The sequence below is a fragment of the Choloepus didactylus genome, chromosome 8 (genome assembly GCF_015220235.1).
Source record: "Choloepus didactylus isolate mChoDid1 chromosome 8, mChoDid1.pri, whole genome shotgun sequence".
NCBI classification, from domain to species: Eukaryota; Metazoa; Chordata; class Mammalia; order Pilosa; family Megalonychidae; genus Choloepus; species Choloepus didactylus.
The window spans coordinates 89,659,021-89,683,331 of NC_051314.1; the positions used below are offsets into that span (position 1 = coordinate 89,659,021).

Below are 24,311 nucleotides of genomic sequence, written 5' to 3' on the forward strand. Positions count from 1 at the left end.
TGCCTACCATGAAGCCACTCTAAAAAACCTCGCAACCTCTGTAGAAGAGTCAGCCAACACCACGGCAGCTGCTCTAAAAGCTATTCAGTCATCCATAGATAGGCTAGCAACTGTAGTCATGGACAGCTGCTTAGCCTTAGTCTACTTCCTAGATGGAGAGGGTGGTGTTTGTGTAGTAGCCAACACCTCCTATTGTACTTGGGTAAATACTTCAGGGCAAATAGAGCAGAATGTACAAAAAACATATCCACAGGCTACATGGCTACATGGAATCAATGACCTGCCTGCCAGCTCAATATGGGAATCTATTAAAACTCACCTGCTTAGCATGACTTGGCTATATTTGTTAATAAGTCCTGCAAAAATTATTATTATGCTGCTTTTATTTGGACATATAATTTTCAATTTAGTTGTTAAATTCATTTCTCAAAGGCTTACGCTTCTGGACTGTATCTGTGCCAATTCAATCTTAGAACTTTAGGATATCAACCCCTCTGAGAATAGTGACATGCAACCTGAGAATATCTCCAACTCCAAGCAAAGTGGTTCCATTCATCAAACCTTGAACTATGTCTCCAATGAGCAGAAAGAAGCCAGAGCAGTCACTGCCCCAAATCCCTCAAGATTGAGGGATGTCCATAAATAAAAGGAGGGGACTGAAACCACAGGTAGATTGCTAGGAGTCCTAAATGAAAAAAACAGATTCAGGCCAAAATCTGCTGCAAATCAGAATTCCTTCTTTTCCCATTACTAAAATTATTTCCTGAGTTTGTCTCACAGGCAGTCAAACTCAGTCACAGTCAAGCTCTACTACTGATGGAGCACATGCAGACACAGCCACGTTGTGCCCTTACCCCTCAAACAGCCCCTGAGACACTAGGAACAAAAATCACTTTTCTTGGAACCAAGATTATAGGACTGAGGAGTCATCAGAAGCAAATAAAATGTGAGAGGTCCCTCAAAAGGAAGATAAGATGCAGCCTGCTGGCATATATCTACCATATACAGACAGCCCTAGAAACAACCAGTCTGAATATGCCAACCTGAACCCCCGTCACTGACCCCACCTCCCTTTTTTCCATCCTATAAATCTCCCTTAGTTCTTGGATTGGGGAGACGGATTTTAGCTTCAATTTTGTCTCAATAAAACTCTTTCTTTTCTCGAAATCCCAGTGTCATAGCAATGGCCTCAGTGCGTCTCAGGCAGCGAGCCCTTGCTCGGTAACAGTGTCGATGTATTCTAAGCTGTTCTGGCTCTCTTTCTATTTTATTGGTCTATCTGTCTATTCTTGTGCCAGCATCTTAACTTGTGCCAATGTCTTAATTATTGTAGTGTCACAATTAGTCTTTCAGTAATCAGTAAAAACAAATCCTCTGCCTTTGTTCTTCTTAAAAAAACTGCCTTGGCTATTCTTGGCTCTTGAAATTTCTAACTAAATTTAGAATCAGCTTGTCAAATTTTATTAAAGGAAAGAAGGGAAACAAAAGTATTTGCATTGAATAAATAGATACATTTTGGAAGAACTGATCTTTACAATTGTTATTCCTACTGCAAAAAGAAATAAAAAAGAGTTACTATGGCTAAGAAATTTAAAATGGAGTTAGAAGAGTCTGGAAATTACTCTTAGGCAAATATCAGCCAGATATTACAAACTGCCAAAGTATGCAAAGTCTCAAACAATAATGTTCCTCAAAACCCCAAGTACACCATAAAACAAACCACAAGACAAACTCAGTTAATTATCTAATCTCAAGGACAACTGGAGTATCCAAAATATCCACCAGCCACAAACAACTACTTACCTAATCTTTTTTTTTAAAAAAGACCCTTGCCTGAAATGCCAAGATAGGACAATATTTGGGTGGCTACCTGAGTCTGTGCTCCCCAAATTGCAATTCTAAGACCCCAAATGAATGTCTTTGTTGCCTTGCAGCTTGGTTTGTTATTTCTTGGTTGACATTACAATGCATGAATATGGTATAGGCCATTAATTTTTTAGGTCTCATTTTATTTATTGCAGTAACATTTTATAGCTTTCTGCATAGAGGTCTTGCACATCTTTTGTCAGATTTATTCTTAGAAATTTTTGAAGTTATTATAAATCGTATCTATTTTTATTTGCTTTTTTAATGCTAGCATATATGAATGCAAGTAGATTTGTTAATATTGACCTTGTATCTAGTAACTTTGTAATTTGGTTATAGGTTCTTTTGTAATTTCTACATACACAATCATTACATTTTTGAATAATGATGTTTTATTTCTTCCTTTCCAATAATTATACCATTTTTTCCTTCTTTCCTATTGCACTGGAAAACTTCGGTGTCCTTCAATATTGAATGTTGCATGGTAGTAAAAGACAATCCTTTTCTTGCTATAGTTCTCAAGAAGAAAGCTTTCAATTTCACCATTAAGTTGACATTTATGAAATGTTTTGTAAGTATCACATAGGTTAAGAAAGTTTCCTTGTAGTTCATGTTTGCCAGGAGTGTTTGTTTTCTAAAGTTATCAGTGAGTATTGGATTTTATCAAATATTTTTTTCTGCAACAATTGAGATGATATGTGTGGTAAATTGAATCATGTCCCCCACAAAGACATGTCCAAGTCCTAACCCCCAGTCGTGTGGGTGTGAACTCACGTGTAAATAGAATCCTCTATCTTCGGAGATTCTATTCAGAGGAAGCCAAACGGAAACAGGATGGGTCTTTTTTTTTTTTTATAAAGGGGCTTTATTAGGTTATAAATTTACAGTTCTAAGGCCATAGAAGTCTCCAAATGAAGGCATCAACAAGAGGATACCTTCACTGAAGAATGGTGGATGGCGTCTGAAACACCTGTCAGCTGGGAAGGCATGAGGCTGGCATCTGCTGGTCCTTTGCTCCTGAGTTGTGTTTCAAAATCGCTTTCTCCAAAATGTCTCTGGGCTTCTGTCTTCATTTCCCACTCTCAGCAACTGTCCATCCTTGCTTCTTTCTCCCAGGGCGTTTCCCTCTAAGCGTTTGGGAGTCCTCTCTTAGTTTCTCCAGGACAAACTCTGGGTTTCATCTCTTAACTTATCATCTCCAAATGTCCTTAACAGAATGGGTCTTAATCCAATGTGAAAGGAGTCCTTATAAACAAAGGAAGTTTGGACATGGAGGTAAGCCACAGGAGGAGACCGAGGAGAGAGACTGCCATGTGGTGGAGGAAGAGATGGATTGCCAGCAAGCCACCACCGGAATGCTACAGACTTTGAAAGCATGGCCTGCTGACACCTTGATTTTGGACTTCTAGCCTCTCAAACTGTAAGACAATAAATTGCTATTGTTTAAGCCAACCAGTCTGTGGTATTTTGTTATAGCAGACCTGGCAAAGTAAGACAATATGTGGTGTTTCTGTCTTTTATTCTGTTAATGTGATGAATTACATTGATTAATTTTTCAATAAGACCAAAATTGCATTTTTGGAATAATTCCAATTTGGTCATTTTGCTGGTTTGTATATATTATGTCACCCAGAAAAAGCCATATTCTTTAATACAATCTTGTAGGGGCAGATGTGTTAGTGTTGATTAGGTTGGAAACTTCAGAGTGAGTGTTTCCATGGAGATGTGACCCACCCAACTGTGAGTGACAGCTTTGATTAGGATGTGACCTCTTGATTGAATGTTTCCATGCAAATGTGGCCCTGCTCATTCAGGGTGGGTCTTGATTAGTTCACTGGAGTCCTATAAAAAGAACTCATAAACAGAGGGACCTCAGAGCAACTGAGAGTGACATTTTGAAGAGGAGCTGCCGCTAAGAGAGGATAAAAAGTCCCAAGAGCAACATTTTGGAGAACGCCATTTTGAAACACAACCTGGGAGCAAGCAGACGCCAGCCACATGCCTTCTGAGCTACAGGAGGTTTTCCGGATGCCATTGGCCATCCTCCGGTGAAGGTACCCTATTGTTGATGCCTTACCTTGGACACTTTATGACCTTAAGACTGTAACTGTGTAACCAAATAAGCCCCCTTTATAATAGACAATACATTTCTGGTGTTTTGCATTCCAGCAGCATTACCAAACCAGAACAGTCATAATATATTCTGTTTTTTACATATTGTTGGATTCTGTTTGAGGCACTAAAATATAAGCTTCGTAAAGGCAGGGTTTTTTGTCTATTTTATTCACTGCTGTATCCCTGTGGCATATTTGCTGAATGGATAAACGAATCCCTCAACATTGTGACACCCTCTTATCTCTTCTCTGCCTGTGAACGGACAGCCCTGAGCACCTGCAAGTCTGGGGGATGGGGGTGGGTATTTGTTCCTGGCTGCCACGAGTTACATCTCCCCAGGATTGGGTACTGTATTCACCCCACTTCTCCAGAGAGCAGAGACTCAGGTATTGTACATCTTTCTCTTTTGGTTTATCACAAAAGCAGCACTGCCTCCTTCCCCACATTTCTTTGTGTTGGGGCTCTTTACATTCTATATCCAGGATTTAGCAGAGCTGTGAGTCACTTCTCTCTGGTCTCCAAAGCAACCCAGAGATTTGTCACAGATGCTTAGAAGTCAGAGAAGGGGCAAGAAAAGAAGGCAGAGAGACTGTGCATCATTTTTTGTATCCCCTGAAGATATTGCCTAGAATCCCAAATTCTGGGAAGAACTCTAATTTATTTTGTGGAAGTCACCCCTGAAAGTGGTCTCTGAATAGACTAGAAGAATCAAGGCATATGTTTTTCATCAGGAAACATGAAACAAGGAGAACCAAGACCAAAGCATGTTGTCAGAGAATAAATAGGTACTTCCCTGATTTCCTTCACCTAAAGCATAAGAAATGACTCCCAATATTAAGCACTTAATTTCCAAACATTTTAAAGTCTATTAAAAAAAACTCATTTTTTAATGGTCAATGTACCATGAAATTAACAAGGAATTTTGGAACAAAAAGGCCGTGAGCTATATTATGGTTTCTTTACAGGTGATAACTGTGATTCTAGTTGTAAAAAACTGAAGCCATGAACGAAAAACTTGACCTTAACTTGGCTTACAAGCTTACAGAGCACTTTCTGGCTTGACTTCTGCCCATCTCTCTATTCTTTTCCTTGAATTTTTGCCTTAGGTATTTTGTAATTCATTGAAATTCTCTCATAAGCCAGGTTTTTTCCTGACTCTAGATGTATACAATGCATGCACATACACACATAAACATACACATACACACATACCCTCTGCCTCGGAACACTCTTTCCTATCAGCTTCTTTGTCTGGTTAACTTCTCAGCCCTTTGGAGGTCTAAAATATCACTTCCTCTTTTATAAAGGGCTTATTTGGTTACACAGTTACAGTCTTTAGGCCATAAAGTGTCCAAGGTAAGGCATCAACAATCGGGTACCTTCACTGGAAGATGGGCAGTGGCATCCGGAAAACCTCTGTTAGCTGGGAAGGCACTCCCTGACAAGCACCTACCCACACCCGTAGGATAAGTGCTCCTGTGATGCACTTTTATAGCACCTTGATTTTTTCCTATTATATCACTCATCAAATTTCTTTTATTCACTTGCCTTTGCTTGAGTCTGTAAACTCTTAGAAGGCAGTGACCATGCTATCCTGCCCACTGTGGAATCCTTAGGCCCTGGAGTAGTACCTAGCACACAGCAGAGGCTCAATAAATGTTTATTGAGTGAATGAATGGTTGTTTAAAATCTTAAGCTGAATTATCATAATGTCAAGTAATAAAATACATATGTAACATAAATTATAATATTTAAAAATATATAATATATAGTATATAATAAAGTGAATTATTGGTGTTAACCGTGTACCTTTCTAAGCTGACTTAGAGCTGACAGTAGGGGCCTGGTCTCTGTAGCCTGAGGAACTCCTGGGAATGTAATTTTCACCCACATAAGGAGAGGGGATTTACTACTAGGAGCTCCTGCCCAGAGCCCATTGAGAGGAAGACTGCCTGGGTCTGACTCCTCATTCCATTACTTACTTGCCATGTGACCTGAGACGTGTGACAATTTTTGTACGCCTTGGCTTTCTCATCTATTAAATAGATACTATTAGCGTCTCTCATAGGATTGTTGCTGAAGGACTAAAGAATGGGGAAGAGGGTCCCTTGGGGAGGGGATATTCAGTTCTCTGATAAAGAGGTTGTAGGTACACCACTGAGAGGCTGAGGTTTCAGTCACCTCATCTGAAAATAGGGTGGGGAATACTGAATTCTCTGCAGGCAAAGACAGATACTGAGCTCCAAAGAAGAGAAGGGTATACCTATTCAAGGAGGCCCGGTTAAATGGTTTCCAGTTTAACACTGAAAGATAACATGTAAAAAGGGGAACTCCTCAAAAGTATGAACTTCCTTGCTTAACATCTTCAGTAAACTATTTTGAAAGAGCCATAGCTATAAGCATATCAGAGGATCAAACTACAGGCTTTCCCTGCCAATATCAGATTAATTAAAGAACAATGGTTGCATGAGGAGATGGGAGAACACAATGGAAAGCTGTGGAATGCATTAGTGAGGCCAACACTTTAGGTTGGCTAATCTAATTCCCATTCCCAATCCCCTTCTTGTTAGCTACCTTTTGACTGACAGTGGCCCTATGATTTGGCTCCATCTAATGAGATATTAGGGAAAGTCTACTTGCTGGGGCCTCTGGGAAACTTGCTTTCCTGATAAAAAGGAGAAAGGGGTAGCATGATACATTTTGCTGTTTGTTCTTCCCCTTTCCTGATAAAAAGGACGCATTATCATTTTCCTGATAAAAAGGACGCATTTTCCCCTTTCTTCTTCTCCCTTGTCACTGCCTAGAACATGGAAAGATGTGATATCTCAAAGTGTAGCAGCCATTTTGCAACCATAAGGCAAGAAGCATTAGACAAATGCCTGCAAGCTAAGGATGGCAGAAGGAAAAGATAGAAAAGCCTGGGTCCCTGATGGCATCATGGAGGTATTGCATCAGCCCCGAACTGCCCACTTCTGCACTTTTTGCTGTATGAGACAAATTAAGTCCTTTTAGGAAAGTGTTAGTTGGGTTTTCTCGCCATCTTATGGATTCCTAATAAATATAGCATGCAGCCCAAAGCTTTACACCATGTGAACCTCAATCACAATACTTACCATGGTATTTTAAAACCACTAGTTTTCTTTCTTTTTAACTAGACCATGAGTTCCTTGATGTGAGGGACCCAAGCTTATTTATTTCTATATCTGCAGCATATAATAGGTCCTTAGTAAATATTTGATGAATATTTACTCTATTTCATTTGATATATCATGATTAGAGTTGCAAATCAGGAACCAGGGCTAAGGCGAGATTTCTCTAGTTTTCTGGTCCAGCCAGAAGGGTGGTGCTCCTATTAAGATTCCAGGGTACCTCAAGAGAAACAGAGGCTCGCTGAGTCACCAAATGAAGTTTCATGGCTTCTCTTATTTCCAGATGCATTATAACAAAAACAAATAAATTATGCTAATAGAAAATTCCAAACAATGAAAATTTATGGTCTCAGACACAGAAATAACCTTAGTAAGGGAAGGAGTGATAGGAATAAAAACCAGAAAAGGATAGAATAATTTTCCTCTTCTTATTAAAGTGGCTGCTCATTCAGGAAATGGGCCTTTATTTTACCAGAAAAATCTAGGCATTTGTATTTTAAACAGTCTGGAGCCATGTGATTGATTAAGAAATGCTTGCTCTTGACCTTCTTGGCTTCCTTTGGAAAGTGTTCAGCTGACTGTCTCACCTCACAGATGTCTTGCAAAAAAGGGTTTTTATTCCTCAGGACTCTGTCTTTCCCATGTGCCTTCTCCCTTGCCAGGGGCTGATTTCATTTCCTCCGGCATCTTGAGGCTCCTGAGCCAACTAACCCAGAGCCTTTCTATCATTTGCTTTTCAGCTGCCTATTTCTCTATGCATTTTCTATTTTAAAATGCTTATGTAACAACTTTGGGTCCACTGAGGTGACCCCTTGAGATTTTAATCAGATTGGCTCAAACACACATTTCATGTCCTGTGGAAAATCTAATCTTCTCGAGATGTCTACCTACTTCCCAGAGGCTTACTGCAGGCTTCACAGACATCTCTTGCTACCACTTTCTACTGCTGATGCATGTGTGCTTTCCACTCTGTACTTGTGGGACTCAGTCCTGTTACTTAATTTGTATTTTTCTTTTGAATAAACCAACTGATTTATAGTATAAATGCAATTTCTTCCTTCTAATTAACATATACAACTTCTTTAATGGACGTGTACTGAGCCCCTATTCTGTGCCCTGCATTGTACTGAGTGATGGGAGGAACCACGACAAGAGAGTCACAGACCCTATCCTTATAGGGTGGCAGTCAGGTCAATGAGAATAGAGTGCTGGGGCGGCAGTGCTGTGGGAGGGACTGAACAGTGAGCCATAGCAGTCAGGGACACTACGTGTGCACTATGGGGTCCTATGACTGCGAAATACCGTCTTAGGTTTCTTACGCTTGATCAAACAACTCAACTGAGTTTCTGCCTCACTCAGTTTCACTATTTCTTATAAATTGGCTGTCTTTACTATCGCATTCCTGCTTAGAAGCGTATTCCTGCTTAACTGGATCAACACTGGAAAACAAATCCCTGTATATTAGTCCCTGCAAAAATCACTCACATTGATGACAAGTTGGTTAGTATGGGATGTACCCATCTCTCTCCCAAAAGAAAAATGCTACTATGATGAGGAATACAAACAACTTGGTTCTTTTAAATATTGTAAGAATTATTAATTCTTTTTCTAGTTTTTATTCAAGAGCAAATGACCAGATTTTTTTCTTATGATTCTTGCCATTTTCAGATAATTGTCTTTCTGTGTTGATCATATTCAATGATCACTTCCTTTGTGAAACATCTTTTGCATTTAAAGTGTGCTTTAGGGCCCTCTAGTGGCTTCTAGAATATGAAATACCAAAAATTGCCATTAAACAGAACAGAATTAAAAAACAAAATATTCTTTCTTTACATAACTAATATCAACTCTTGGAAGCTTTAGAGACAGATATTGGAAAATGTTGATAGCTCTTATATATTCTTTCTCTTTTTCCAAATTGAAGTTTGTTATCATATTTGCATTCCCATCATAGCTATATAGGGACATAGCTCTTTGCTTAAGAAAAGAGTTACCTTACAACCTAAAGATCTAATATTTTTATACCTAGAAGTTACATGCTCCATTAGTGCAACAACACATTCAAAGGCCCAGATTACCTTTTAAACTGGCTCATTCAGATAATGTGTACACTTTGAGTTAAAGACCCATGTAAATTTTTGGATTTTTGAGGGCTGATGGAATTCTGGCATCTTGTGGCTTGGTTACAGAGTTTAATCTATATGGACAACTCGGAGAATTTTCTGGCACCAACTTTTGTGCCTTTGTATAATATCTATTCTGGTTTGCTAATGCTGCCATTATGCAAAATACCAGAAATAGATTGGCTTTTATAAAGGAGGCTTATTTGGTTACAAATTTATAGCCCTAAGGCCATAAAAGTGCCAACAAGAGGATACCTTCACCGAAGAATGGCCGATGGTTTCTGGAAACCTCTTTCAGCTGGGAAGGCATATGGCTGGCATCTGCTGGTCCTGGATTGTGTTTTAGCTCCTCTCTCAGCTCCTGTGCATCCTTAGCTTGGCATCTCCAAATGTTCTTTTCTCTGCAACTCCAAGCATCTCTGAGCATCTCTATCAGCTCCTAAGCATCTCTCAAAAGTCTCTCTCAACTGCTCTTGGGGCATTTTGTCCTCTCTTAGCTCTCTGGAGCAAAATCTGGGCTAGCATCTCAAAGCGTCAGGAAGTGTCTCTCCCAAAGTCTCTCTCAGCTGCTCTTTTTGTGAGCTCCCTTTAAAGGACTCCAGTAAACTAATCAAGACCTACCCTGAATGGGTGGGGTCAAATCTCCATAGAAACACTCAGTCAAGAGGTCACACCCTAATCAAAAGGATTAGTAACTCTGCCCCCATGAGATTGCATTAAAGAATATTGTTTTTTGGGGTACATAATATATCCAAACTGGCACAATATCCTATTTGAAAGAAATCAGTGTAGGGGCAGCTTCACATTTAAGTAGAATCTAATGATTTGAAGGTGTAGTTACAGACTTCTTTCAATGTAAGCTTCCAGAGCTGTGTCAGAAGTTGGCTCCCCAGATATCACCAGCACAACCTATTGATAAGACATAGTTGAGTTTATTGTTTACCGTGGGAAGGGAGAACACCACCTCCCAAAGTTTTGGCCTTGTCTAGGAGTCAGGGAAGGAAGGGTCAGAATTTATTGAGAATTAGAAGTGTATCTTAAGATAGGTATTTCAAAGTGGGGGCTTGATTAAAATTGGGTAAGCATCTTGTCATAAGAATGCAGGGTTGCTGGAAACAACAAAGTGAGGGATTCAAAGAACCTTAAGTACAAACTGCCTATGTTTTCTATCAAAGACACAATGGGTCTTTTGGGAAGTGCCTGTAATGAACAATCAAGTCTTTTGTCTGGGCAGAAGACTACTGGAAAAATAAAGTCATGTTAATGAAGACAGAGGAATAGCATTAAGTTGTGTTAATGTAGACAGTAAAGGATGGTTTTGTTTCTCAATGACCAGGCTGAGGGTGAGGGTGGATGTTTCATTCTCAAAAGCCTTCCACACTTCACATACATTCAAGGGGTTGAAGCAGTGTTCCCTGTTAAAAATACAGATACTGAGAAGAAAGACACTACTAGTGTGTTTCATTCTTTAGAGGTGACTATGCTTTGGGATTGCTTCCCCTCAGGTTATTTAAATGAAAGCAGTTCTCTGAAGGAATAGACACAGTTCTGATAAGGTTTGAAAGGTAAAAGGTAGAGAAAAAATCTTGACAGAATATTGGGAGGCAGGAAGGTAGGACATAACAATTCAGAATTATGGGACTGCCAGGCAGAGCACAATGGACTACCAAGCCCAGTGCCTTGTGCATCCTATAAGAATGTTATAAAGGGGAAGTAAGCAGAAGAAGAAATCTTTATGGCAGTTTGGATAAGGGTCAACCCTCATCCTCTTCCTGATTCAGAGTTCAGTGTTCTGTCCTTCAGTACTCAGTGGTAGAAGGAGAAGGACTCTTCCTGACTTCTAATCCATAGCTTCATTCTTGCCCAAGAGTCCCATTACTGAAGTTAACCTGCTATTTCCAGTCTTAGGTAAGCTTGTGTTTTGAGAGAGGAAGGAAGCAAGGATTAGAATATTTGGTGACAGTAAAGTTGGGAGGAAATGGCATAGAGAGGTGTAGAATGTAGTTAGTCCCCTGAAGCAACTAATAAACAACCAGGAACAACTAGTAAATAATCTGGAACAACTGCTGGGGGAGAACTGTGACTGTCCACACATCGTACACCAACCTAGATTGGGTGGAATGGCTAAGATCGCAGCACAAAAACTGTAAGTAAAAATTTTGTAAACGTGCTGGAAGCCCCATCCCCCCACAGCAGGCCAAGCTGCAGGACCTCACTGTGGGAGAAAGCAGCATTCCTAGAGCGAGCAAATATAGGGCAACCTAGCTCCAACTGGGGTTTTAATTAACAAAGGTGAACTGCTGAATACAAGCTACAAACAGACAAATGCCTAACAAGCAGCAAGGTAAGCTGAGGTTGCTACCAGTGGAGAGGAGGTGGAGCTGACAGAAAAAAAAATTAAAAGAAAATACAGAGGCTTTTAGAGATGACTGAACTTAGAGAGTCAGAAAACGCCTGTGTCCCAGAAAAGGGAGCCCAGGAGACCGGGTTCTCTCTCTGACTGATGGGCAAAACTGGGGGGCCATGGACTGGCTCTGAAAAGGGGCTTTCTTTCCCTTTTTCACTCTCTCAACCTGAGTGGCTCAGTAGAGAAAGCCTCAGGCATTTTCAGTTTGCAGTGCTCTGACCCAGACTGGGGTGGAGTTAATAGAGTCAGAGAGACAAAGGAGTAATTCAAATGCAGACAATAACTCCCTAGGGGGTGTATCCTCGCTAAGAGGAAGGAGGTGGGGCCTAGCTCTAGTGCCTGCCCTCCCTTCAGAACTCAGACTCCAGGGCCTGGGGGAAAACAGTCAAAACAGAAACAACCTTAGCTGAGAATTAAAGGGACCACACCTCTTTACACCAGTTGGGAGCGACAGGCTGACAGGCACCATCTGCTGGGCATGTTAGGAAAAGCACAGCAGCTAGAAGCCTCACTGGAAAGTCTGTCAATATTCTAAGACACACCTCAGGGAAACAACACTGAATATAGCCCCATTCTGAGACCTGAACCCGTGCTCATATGGGAAAATCTGATTGGGGTAACCAAGGAAACCAGATGCCTAGACAACAGAAAACTACAAGTTACACTAGAAAAAATGAAGATATGGCCCAGTCAAAGAAACAAACTTATACCTCAATTGAGATACAGTTGAGATATTGTTTCACTTTAATGAAACAATCAATTAAAGATTTTCAAAGAAATATGCTAAATCAATTCAAAAACCAAATCAACAAGTTCAGGAAAGATATGGCAAAAGAGACGAAGGATATAAAGAAAATACTGGGTGAACATAAGATAGAAATCAAAAGTTCAAAAAAACAACTGGCAGAATCTATGGAAATGAAAGACACAACACAAGAGATGAAAAACTCAGTGGAGACATACAACAGCAGATTTCAAGAGGCAGAAGAAAACATTTAGGAACTGGAGAACAAGACACCTGAAACCCTATACACAAAAGAACAGACAGGGAAAAGAATGGAAAAATATGAGCAACATCTCAGGGAATTGAATTACAACATGAAACACATGAATGTACATGTCATGGGTGTCTCAGAAGGAGAAGAGAAGGGAAAAGGGGCAGAAGCAATAATAGAAGAAATAGTCAATGAAAATTTCCCATCTCTTATGAAAGACATAAAATTACAGATCCAAGAAGCACAAAGTACCCCAAACAGAATAGATCTGAATAGACCTATGCCAAGACACTTAGCACTCAGATTATCAAATGTCAAAGACAAAGAGAGAATCCTGAAAGCAGCAAGAGAAAAGAGATCCATCACATAAAAAGGAAGCTTGATAAGACTATGTGCGGATTTCTCAGTAGAAACCATGCAGGCAAGAAGGAAGTGGTGTGAAATATTTAAGATACTGAAAGAGAAAAACCACCAACCAAGAATCCTATATCAGGAAAAACTGTCCTTCAAATATGAGGAAGAGTTTAAAATATTCTCTGACAAGCAGACAATGAGAGAATTTGTAAAAAAGATACCTGCTCTATAGGAAATACTAAAGGAAGCACTACAGACAGATAGGAAAAGACAGGAGTGAGAGGTTTGGCACACAATTTTGGGTGATGGTAGCACAACAGTGTAAGTACACTGAGCAAAGATGACTGTGAGTATGGTTGAAAGAGGAAGGTTAGGAACATGTGGGACACCAGAAAAAAAGAGGAAAGATCTAAAGACTGGGACTGTATAACTCAGTGAAACCTAGAGTGCTCAACAATTGCGATAAAATGCACAAATATGTTTTTACATGAGGGAGAACAAATAAATGTCAACGTTGCAAGGTGTTAAAAATGGGGTGGTATTGGGGAAAAAATACAACCAGTGCAAACCAGAGACTATAGTTAACAGAAACATTATGCTCCCTTTAATATAGCAAAGGCAATATACCAAAGCTAAATGCCTATAAGAGTGGGACATAAGGAAGGGGTGTGGAACTCTTGGTATTGGTGATGTTGTCTGACTCTTTTATTGTACTTTAGTTTAATTCTGTCTTTCTTTTTGTTGCTTTTCAGCTGTCATTTCTTTCTTTCTTTTCTTTTTTTTGTCTCCCTACCTTCTTTGACTCTTCCTCCTTCTTTGTGAAAGAAATGTAGATACCCTTATATAGATAGTGGTGATGGTGGTGAATACATAAATACGTGATTATACAGGGAACCATTGATTGTTTACTTAAGATGGAATGTATGGTTGGTATTCTAGATTGCTAATGCTGCCAGAAAGCAAAACACCAGAGATGGATTGGCTTTTATAAAAGGCGGTTTATCTGGTTACACAGTTACAGTCTTAAGGCCATAAAGCGTCCAAGGTAACACATCAGCAATCTGGTACCTTCACTGGAGGATGGCCAATGGTGTCCAGAAAACCTCTGTTAGCTGGGAAGGCACATGGCTGGTGTCTGCTCCAAGTTCTGGTTTTAAAATGGCTTTCTCTCAGGACGTTCGTCTCTAGGCTGCAGTTCCTCAAAAATTTCACTCTTAGTTGCACTTGGGATGTTTGTCCTCTCTCAGCTTCTCTGGAGCAAGAGTCTGCTTCCAACGGCTGTCTTCAAAATGTCTCTCATCTGCAGCTCCTGTGCTTTCTTCAAAGTGTCCCTCTTGGCTGTAGCAGCTTGCTCCTTCTGTCTGATCTTATATAGTGCTCCAGTAATTTAATTCAGACCCACCCCGAATGGGTGGGCCAACACGTCCATGGAAATTATCCAATCAGAGACATCACCCACAGTTGGGTGGGGCACATCTCCATGGAAACATTCAAAGAATTACAATCTAATTAACACTGATAGTTCTGACCACACAAGATTACATCAAAGATAATGGTGTTTGGGGGGACATAATACATTCAGACTGGCACAGTTGGTGAACAAAACTGTTGTAAAAAAAAAACAGGTTGATAAAGAAAACTTGAAGGCACTACATTCAGTGAAATAAGTCAGACACAAAAGGACAAATATTGTATGGTCTCACTGATATGAACTAATTATAATATGTAAACTCATAGACATGAAATACAGGTTACCAGGATATAGAACAAGGCTAAAGAATGGGAAGCTGTTGCTTATTATGAACAGAATGTTTAAGTAGGTTGAACTTGAGTGTTTGGAAATGGACAGAGGTGACAGTAGCATGTTATTGTGAGAATGACTAACAGTGCTGAATGGTGTGTGAATGTGGTGGAAAAGGGAAGCTTAGAGTCAAGTATGTCACCAGAAGGAAAGCTGGAGGTTAAAAGATGGGAATGTATAAAACAGTGAATCTTGTGTGGACAATGTCTGTGATTAACTACAAATATCAGAAATTTCTTTCATGAACTAGAACAAATGTATGACACTAGAACTAGAAGCTAATAATAGCGGGGCATATAAGGAAAAAATATACCTATTACAAACTATGTACTACAGTTAGTAGTATTTTAACATTCTTTCATCAACAGTAACAAATGTACTATATCAATACTATGAGTCAATAACGGAGGGGGCGGGGATTAGCGGTATGGAAAGATTTGTTTTCTTTTTTGTTTTTATTTCTCTTCTGGAGTAATGAAAATGCTCTAAAAATTGAAAAAAAATTAGTTGTGGTAATGGATACACAACTGTGTGATGGTACCATGGGCAATTGATTGTGCACTTTGGATGACTGCATGGTATGTGAACAATCTCAATAAAATGCATTTAAAAAAAAAGTTGGAGGGGAGTAGGTGAAAGTAGGGGAGCCAGTTGTGGTGAACGCAGCTCCATTTCCCCTTGTTTGGGAAGGACAGCCTCAGGTTCAGGCCCTCAGGATGGCTTGGCATTAGCAGGCCACTTGGCTGCAGGACCAGGGGTGGTAGGTTGCAGGAGGCTATCCGGCCTATTCCAAATGCAATTATGAGTAGTCATTGTATTTGTGTATGTTTTAAAGGCATTAATTTATGAAACATAAACATTTAAAATATATATCACAATTTTGTAACATTGTTTTGTCATTTTTTTGCTTTTTAATATACAAGAGCATCAGTATGATATGAATGGTCTGTACCTCTAAATCTCAGAGAGGCCCTGTGGGGACAGTTTCTGGAAGATGCTCATCAATCATCTGGATTCCAAAGAACCTAAACACATGAGTATTAGCCAATTTTCTAACCCCTTCCCATAATCCTGTCCCCTAACCCATACATGAACAAACTAACCATATGGTGTAGTGGGAGGAATCCGACTTTGAGGTCAAACAGACATGGGTTCGAATCTCAGAATTGCCACTTTATTTTGCCAAGTGATCTTGGGCAAGATACTTAATTTAGCCTCAATTTCCTCATCAATAAAATGGGAATACTATTACCTACCTTTCCAGGTATATTGTGAGAATGAGAGAGCGTATAATACCCAAAACCGTTCTGACATATAGTAGGCACTCACTGAATAACTATTGAATGTGGAATAAATAAAGCACCATAATGAGTAGTTAGAAGGGAAGAAGATGATGGTCATTCCTTATTCAACAATTATTTAGGGAGAATCTCTTGTACGCTGGGCATGCTTCTGTGTTTTAAGGACATGGCAGTGAATGAAACAGACTAATTCCTTTTCCCTATTGGGTTTATATTCTAGTGGGAGAGCCGATCAATAAACTAATTTTGAAAAGTAGTTAATATTTATTGAGAACTTACTATGCGCGAGGCCCTGTTTTAAGTATATTTTCTCCTTTAATCTTCACATTAACTCTCTGAGGTAGGTATTTTATTATCCTCAAATGTTATCTCCAGAAAATAGGCACAAAGGGATGCAAAGTTATTAACTTTGCTCAAAATCACACAGTAAGTGTCAAACTGAGATTCAGAACTCCAGAGTTTTATTTCAAAGTGCTTTGTATGTCCTCCTTTTATATAAAGAAAGTATTTGAAAAGTTTATTAAAAAGGCAGGTAATGACTATGCTCTGAATAGAAAATAAAGCAGCAGAAGGAAAGTGCCAGTGGGTGAGTAGGTGGAGGTGTTGGGTGAGTGGTCAGGGACAGGACCCCTAACCTAGAGAGATGGTATGTGCTAAGACCTGAATGCAGTGAAGAAGTGAGCCTTGAGGGTATCTGGGTGAAGTGTTCCTGCAGAAAGAGCATCTGATGCTTAGGATGACCATCACCCTTGTGCTTATCCAATGGGCCACAGTGTGCTTGTTCAAGGAACATCAAGGAGGGTTGTGTAGCAAAGCGGAGTGAGCATGAGAAATGGAGAGGTAGCCAGGGAACAAATCACTTACTTCCAGACCAGAGTTATGACTTTGGATTTCTTGTGTCAAGTAAAAAATTCAGACTTGGTAAGGAGACACTACTTGAAAGGATGATTGCCAAGGGGGAAAGTGGCTGTTACAATGGAGAGAGAGGATTACAGCAATAAGGATCATATTCTAACCATAAGGTCCACAAGTGTCTCAAGAGTTAGGCCAAAGTGGCAACAGTGCCAGGCAGAAGCCCGTTCCACGTTTGGGACTGTCACCGGGAAAGAATTCAGAGATGAGAGGGGCCAGTAGAAATAGGTGGTAAAGTTTATTAAAGAAAAAGACAAAGAAGACACGTTAAAGAGATAATGTGGGCATCTTCTAGGGAGAAGTATGCCCTGAGTAGGACTGGGCTGCCTTCTTATATACGAAAATTTTACTGTGATCTTATCTCAGCCTTTGAGCACCTGGTGTCTTCTTTGTTCTAGGAGATAGATACTATGGTGATCAGAACTTGTGACCTGCCCTTGCGTATCTAAAATTTACTTTGGGCAGATGACTCCATGCTTTTTGTCATTAACTGAGAATTTGCTTTGGGCCCATGATTTTAAAAGGGTTTATGATTTGGGGAGGCTTCAGAGCTTTAGTGGGAATTTTGGCTCCATGAAGTCTGCAGATGAAGCTTTGCAGGTTTGCACTAACTCTTTTAGAAGACCAGGGACCACAGCCTCAATGCCTTATTCTCTCCTGTCTCAGAAGAGTTGTTCTTTTACAGAGAGGAAAGAACTGTTTTTAGGCAAGTGGGATGAAAGACTGGTAGATCTGAGAATATTCATGCTATTTTCTGGGAGGTGCCCTCAAAGTTCAGGGGGCTGGAGGAAGGAGAGACGCTTAACCAATGTTTGGTTAATAAGCATTTTGTTTGGCTTGATCACTGGGACAACAGTTCAGCTAACCTTTATGAGACAAAGAATGGGAGTGCAGAGGGTCTGTTTCCAGCCTTGTCAGAGGCAAACAAAGTGGGGATCCGTGAGCCTTACCTAAGTCACATGTGTGTGTGTGGAAGGGGGGGTGGCAGTTCTTTGAAGTAAGCTGGGTTGCAGAATGCAAAGGGTAGGGGGATTTCTTAATCTTTGCTGTTTTCCAGGGCCACAGGACTTGAGTAAGATTTAACATTGTCACTTGTGAGTGTGATAGAATGCTACTGGAGCATCCAGAGGAGAGGGATAATGTGATCTAAGTTTTTATAGGGAGCATTCTGGATGCTGAGTGGAGGATAGACTTGAGGGCGTATAAGGTTAAACGCTAAATAAGCCTCTCCCCAGTCTCACAACCTCAGAGCATTTCCTCAAGGACCTGAGAGCAATCTCTTTGAAATGTAATCATCAAGGAAGCTAGCGCCCTATTGCCAAGTTTACTGGAAGAAGATGAACCTAGCTGCAGCTGTCATCTGACTCCCAATTGCAAAACCTATCTCCAGTCATGAAGATACAAGAAAATTAGCAATTTTATCTTGAAAACATGAATGTAATGGGTTGAATCCACTTAGCCATATAAAAGTGTAAGATTTCTTTGTTTTTGCAATCTCTTTAGCAGGCTGTGAGGTGTATCACATTCTTCTGGTTTAATGCTTATTCAGTAGTAAAACTGTTTTCTTTCTCATCTACCTTTGTGAAGAAGTTTTCCTGGATTGAGAAGAGATTTTGTTTTAAACTATAATTCCGAAATAGGGGCAAGAATAAAAGTGGAGGGCCCAGTTAGGAGCTTATTACAGAGTCCAGGTGAGATATTTTGTATTGAAATGATATTTATGATCTTGAATCCCAGAAACATTATCAGTTACACTATTTTTCTCTAGTGCTTCTCTCTCTTTTTTTTTTTTTTTCATTAAATTCAGTTTTATTGAAATACATTCGCACACCATACAATCATCCATGGTATACAATCCACTGTCCACAGTATGATAACATAGTTATGCGTTCATCACCACAATCTATCTCTGAACATTTTCCTTACATCAGAAAGAACCAGAACAAGAATAAAAAATAAAAGTGAAAAAAAGAACACCCAAATCATCCCCCCATCCCACCCCATTTGTCCTTTAGTTTTTATCCCCATTTTTCTACTCATCCATACACTAGATAAAGGGGGTGTGATCCACAAGGTCTTCACAATCACACTGTCACCCCTTGTAATCTACATTATTATATGATTGTCTTCAGGAGTCCAGACTGCTGGGTTGGAGTTTGGTAGTTTCAGGTATTTACTTCTAGCTATTCTAATACATTAAAACCTAAGAGGTGTTATCTATATAGTGCATAAAAATGTCCACCAGAGTGACCTCTCGACTCCATTTGAAATCTCTCAGTCACTGAAACCATTTCGTCTCATTTTGCATCCCCCTTTTGGTCAAGAAGATACTCTCAGTCCCACGATGCCGGGTCCACATTCATCCCCGGGAGTCATATTCTGCATTGCCAGAGAGATTTACAACCCTGGGAGTCGGGTCCCACGTAGGGGGGAGGGCAGCAAGTTCACCTGTCGAGATGGCTCAGTTAGAGAGAGAGAGGGCCACATCTGAGCAACAAAGAGGTACTCAGGGGGAGACTCTAAGGCACAACTACATGCAAGTTTAGACTCTCCTTTGCGGTAACGAGCTTCATAAGGGCAAGTCCCATGATTGAGGACTCAGCACATCAAACCGCCAGTTCCAATGTTTGTGACAACATCAACACCAGTCCAGGTGAGGAAGTCCAACACATCCGCACCTTCCCCCAGATCCTCAGGGCTGGGGATGGGGAGGCTGTAAATATATTTTTTATTATCTGCCCAAATTACTCTGGGATGTGTCACTATTTCACTCCAGCCTATACTAACCTACCGTATCTCACTTCCTATTCAAAGTTCCATGCAATTGTGGTGTTTGAACAAATCGACTGTAGAGTTGTACCGTTTAGAAAATTTAGATCCTGTACCAAACAGATATCTCTTCCCTTGGTCTCACACGGAAGTTGAAGTTTTAAAACACAATCAGTTTCAACCTTTACCCTTTGGCCTGGCTTGCCCTGGTCTTAACCAGACCTGCTTCATTCATATCATCTAGTGCTTCTCTTAAAGTACATGTAGTCAGCTACAAGTCAGAACTTTATCTTAAACAAAAAAGGACTTTAAAAGAGAAGAAAGGCAAATATATAAATTATGTTCAACCTGTTAATTAAAATAACCCTGGCAAAAGTGTAAAGATGAGACAGGACAAAACATCTGCTATGCTTTGTGGTTGACCCCAATATAAGTCAATCGTCATATGTTTTTATTTCTGGAAATAGCCTCATTAAGAAAATGCTTATAAGAAGATTAGGGCCTACATTGTAAGCTCTTACAGTGGTCTCATTTGTTTCTGAGCTTTGTTATTTCTAAATTCTGAGATGCTTTGCTCTTTGTGTACAGTCTGGTAGCTCCCTAGAACTTTGGGTGTCTGTGTGACACCTGAGATTCAAAGTTAAAGTTCTCCAGTTCTAAGATACTAGAAGCAGCATTAATTCTAAAAAACAATTCCATACAATAACTGTTAAGGAGGCTAAAGAAAGAATCAGACTTCAATTAAAGAAGTGAATGGTGCTGATCTACTTAAGAACCAAAGTGAATTAGAGTACAGGGTAAAGAGTGATATTAACTGTATTTAAAATTTTTAATTTCTATGAGAGACCAAAAAAGAAAGATTTATTTTGTTCAAAAATTAAAAGTTCCTATAGCACACTAGCTGACTTAACCTGTCTGGTCAGTTTATTTGAACAACTTAACTCAACTTTATTTGACATGGACCCTGTGCTGGTTTGGATGTATTATGTCTCCCAAAATGCCATTATCTTTGATGTAATCTTGTGTGAGCAGATGTATCAGTATTAATCAGATAGTAATTCTTTGAGTGTTTCCGTGGAGATGCGCCCCACCCAACTGTGGGTGATGACTCTGATTGGTTAGTTTCTGTGGAGGTGTGGCCCTGCCCATTCAGCATAGGCCTTGATTAGTTTACTAGAGCACTGTATAAGCTCAGATAGAAGGACAAGCTTGCTATAGCCAAGAGGGACACTTTGAAGAATGCTCAGGAGCTGAGAGAGTTGCTGCAGATGAGAGAGCGTTTGAAGACGATCGCTGAAAGCAGACTCTTGCTCCAGAGAAGCTAAGAGAGGAAAAATGCCCCAGGAGCAACTAAGAGTGACATTTTTGAGGAACTACAGCCTAGAGAGGAATGTCCTGGGAGAAGGCCATTTTGAAACCAGAACTCTGGAGCAGACACAAGCCATGTGCCTTCTCAGCTAACAGAGGTTTTCCGGACACCATTGGCCATCCTCCAGTGAAAGTACCCAATTGTTTATGACTTACCTTGGACACTTTATGGCCTTAAGACTGTAACTTTGTAACCAAATAAACCCCCTTTGTAAAAGCCGATCCATTTCTGGTGTTTTGCATTCTGGCAGCATTAGCAAACTAGAACAGATCCTAAAATAAGAAATGATATCTAAGTATTCTTTACAGGTTAATGTAATACCCTGGTGTATTTCAGAATATTTTGGGCATAAAATGAAAACGAATTTGCAAGGTCCCTTGAGGGACTGGGGAAAAAAACATGAAATTATTAAACTTCCCCATCTGGGGAATTCCTGCTATTCTCTCAAGCAATAGGGGCTCCTAATTTACTGAAACTAATTAAAGAACTTTGGAAAGTCTAAATCTAAGATGTATTTCTTTTTGAAAAACATTGATCATCCCCATTTAAACTTGTGACAGGGAGACCTATAAAAATAAACTCTAAAATATATGAACCCTGCTAATAAAAGGATATGTACTAATAAGCCAAGTCCTCAGTCTTGAAGCTTGTACTTACAAAACTTATTTCTGTAATGATGCAATGCCTAAGAGTCACCCTGTGGCACTCGCTGTATCCATGGAGAGAGGCTGAGGTGACAGCTCCAGCTGGAGGCACCCGGGCAGCCAAGAGGTCGGCTTAATTAGTCTGGGCCACTATCGGGCTGTGAACAAAAGGAAGCTGCAGCCCACCCGGGCTGCCCTCACCCTGACACCTTCAGTAGTAAACAAGATTAAACAGCTTCTTAAAGCTAAGCCTGAACATGTAGATGTGAAAGTTGGTGGGAGCCAGGGGTTGTGATGGCCTTTCTTATACTCTAGATTACACGAAGACAAAAGGAGATTCTGATGAAGAAGTTGTTGAAGATGGAGTCAGAGTTTTCATCAAAAAGAAAGCACAGCTGACACTTTTAGGACAGAAATGGATGATGCAGAAGATGAATTATCCAGTGAGTTTGTGTTCAATAACCAAAAACATCAAAGGAACTTGTGGCTGTGGAGAAAGTTTTAATATTTGACACCCCAGGACTCCTCCTTCTGATGTAGGCTCCAGGAATGCTCCTGGAAGACTTTGGGCCTGCTAGAGAAATAATGTGACTGTCACATTCTCAAGTTTCTAATGTATGGCTGCCTTATGAGGAAATAAAGTAATACATTTTGAAAATGAGGGCCAGTGTGTTGAATTCAAGAAGTAATATTTGTATTCTTTTTAGAGAATGAAAAATGAGAATCCATTACTCTCTTTGGATTATTTTTCTGTTCTGTAAAGAAAAAGAAAAATTCCACCCTGCACTTAACTCTCTTGCATCCTTTCTATGAGAAGCGAGTTCATTGAAGTTGCCTTAGTGGTAGGATTTCAGGTAGATCTCTATCAAATGGCTTGAATTGTGCAACTCCCTCGGCATTTTCCCAACCAGATTGATGGCTCCTGAAAGTCAGAGGCAAAAAATCCTGACTGCTGGTAGTACTGTGGCAGTGCATTGCTTTTCTGCCCAAATTTGGCATGGCCTTTTTACATTTTAATAGAACAATGCCATCGTCAAATGCCTCGCTTGCCTGCCCTTTAACAGTACCAGCCACTAGATGAAAGTTGCAGGCAAAGATTTCCTAGAACTGAATGATGATCCAAAGATAGAAAATACTACACTACCTGTTTCTTAATCCATTTCTTTTACCACCCTAAGTGTCTGCTCAAAATGAGGTATGAAGCTGACTTAGATGCTTTTAATTGCAAGGTCTCTTAAGAGCCATCTAGCCCATGCCCCCTGCTCAGTTCTACAGCTGAGTAAACAGAACCCCAGGGAAGCCACAACCTGTCCAACCTCACGCTGCAAGTCAGGGCAGTGTCAGGGCAGCACCAGGACTTGCCCTCAGGTCTTCCCACCATAAGTGCTGCATTCCCTGTGCTTTTAGGTCAGGAAAGGAGATCTGGCTTCTGTCTGGTCAACATTTTGATAAGATTTTTTATAATTTAATGGAGATCATGTAAGTTTTTATTTTATTGTGAATGGTCAGTCTTATTTTAAACCCACTTATGTGAACTACCATCTTGTTTCTTCCATGAAACCATGAAAGAATGGTTTACACTAGCAGGGTAGATGTTATGGCAGCCCAGAATTATTCTTTTAGAATGTAGTAGAAATTGTGAAGCAGAACTTGGGGTTCTTTTCTTAAAATTCCCAGTGTGCTCTACTTTCTGGATCTTAAATCCAATTGCTAAAATTTTAAACCTAACATTTTAACCAAATGTTCTTATCATCAAATTTTCTTTAACACTATCCATTTTGTCATTTAGCTATCAATTTTCCTGGGTTTGACATAGTGAGTGAGATGGCAAATATGCTTTTTTTGAAAGCCAATTCTCATGAATTAAAGTAATGCCCCAGTTCCTTTATTTGTCATATTCACTCAAGTACCTGGCACGGAATGCACCAAACCTAGAACAGTAATTTTCTGTAAATGCTCATGATTTTGCATCATTAATATAATTGTTGATTCACTTATGATTTGTGCAATACTGTATGTGTAGAGAGATTGAATTGTCAGTAAAAACAATGTGATTTCTCTGTGATCATAAAAAAAGTCACTCCCTGAAAATCTCCATAAATCTCTCCATAAATCTCTCTCTAAGTCAAACTCTACAGATATACTCACTACTATCCTCCCTATATGGGACATGATTTCCAGGAATAAATTTCTCTGACACCTTGGGACATGACTTCCAGGGGTAATTTCCCTGACACAGTGGGAGGGAGAAAAGAAATAAAATAAAATTTCAATGGCTAAGGGATTTCAGATAGAGTTGGGGGGTGGGGGATCATTCCAGAGGTTACTCTTATGAAGATCTCAGCCAGATATTGCCAACACTGTTCCTGAAAACCCTAAGGAACACCCTGGGTTCTAGCTAACAATCTATAAAAAGTTATTTCCACAATGTAACATAGTTATAAATCACCTAATCATAATCCTTCTACTCCTTTGATTTACACCTATAATTTTAAGTGTATTTTTC

The 24,311-nt window shown here is 39.9% G+C and overlaps 1 pseudogene; it reads left to right on the plus strand.

The window, feature by feature from the left end:
* The first annotated feature begins 1,183 nt into the window (after window positions 1-1,183).
* Window positions 1,184-22,317, plus strand: LOC119542837 (annotated as a pseudogene).
* The last annotated feature ends 1,994 nt before the right edge of the window (window positions 22,318-24,311 follow it).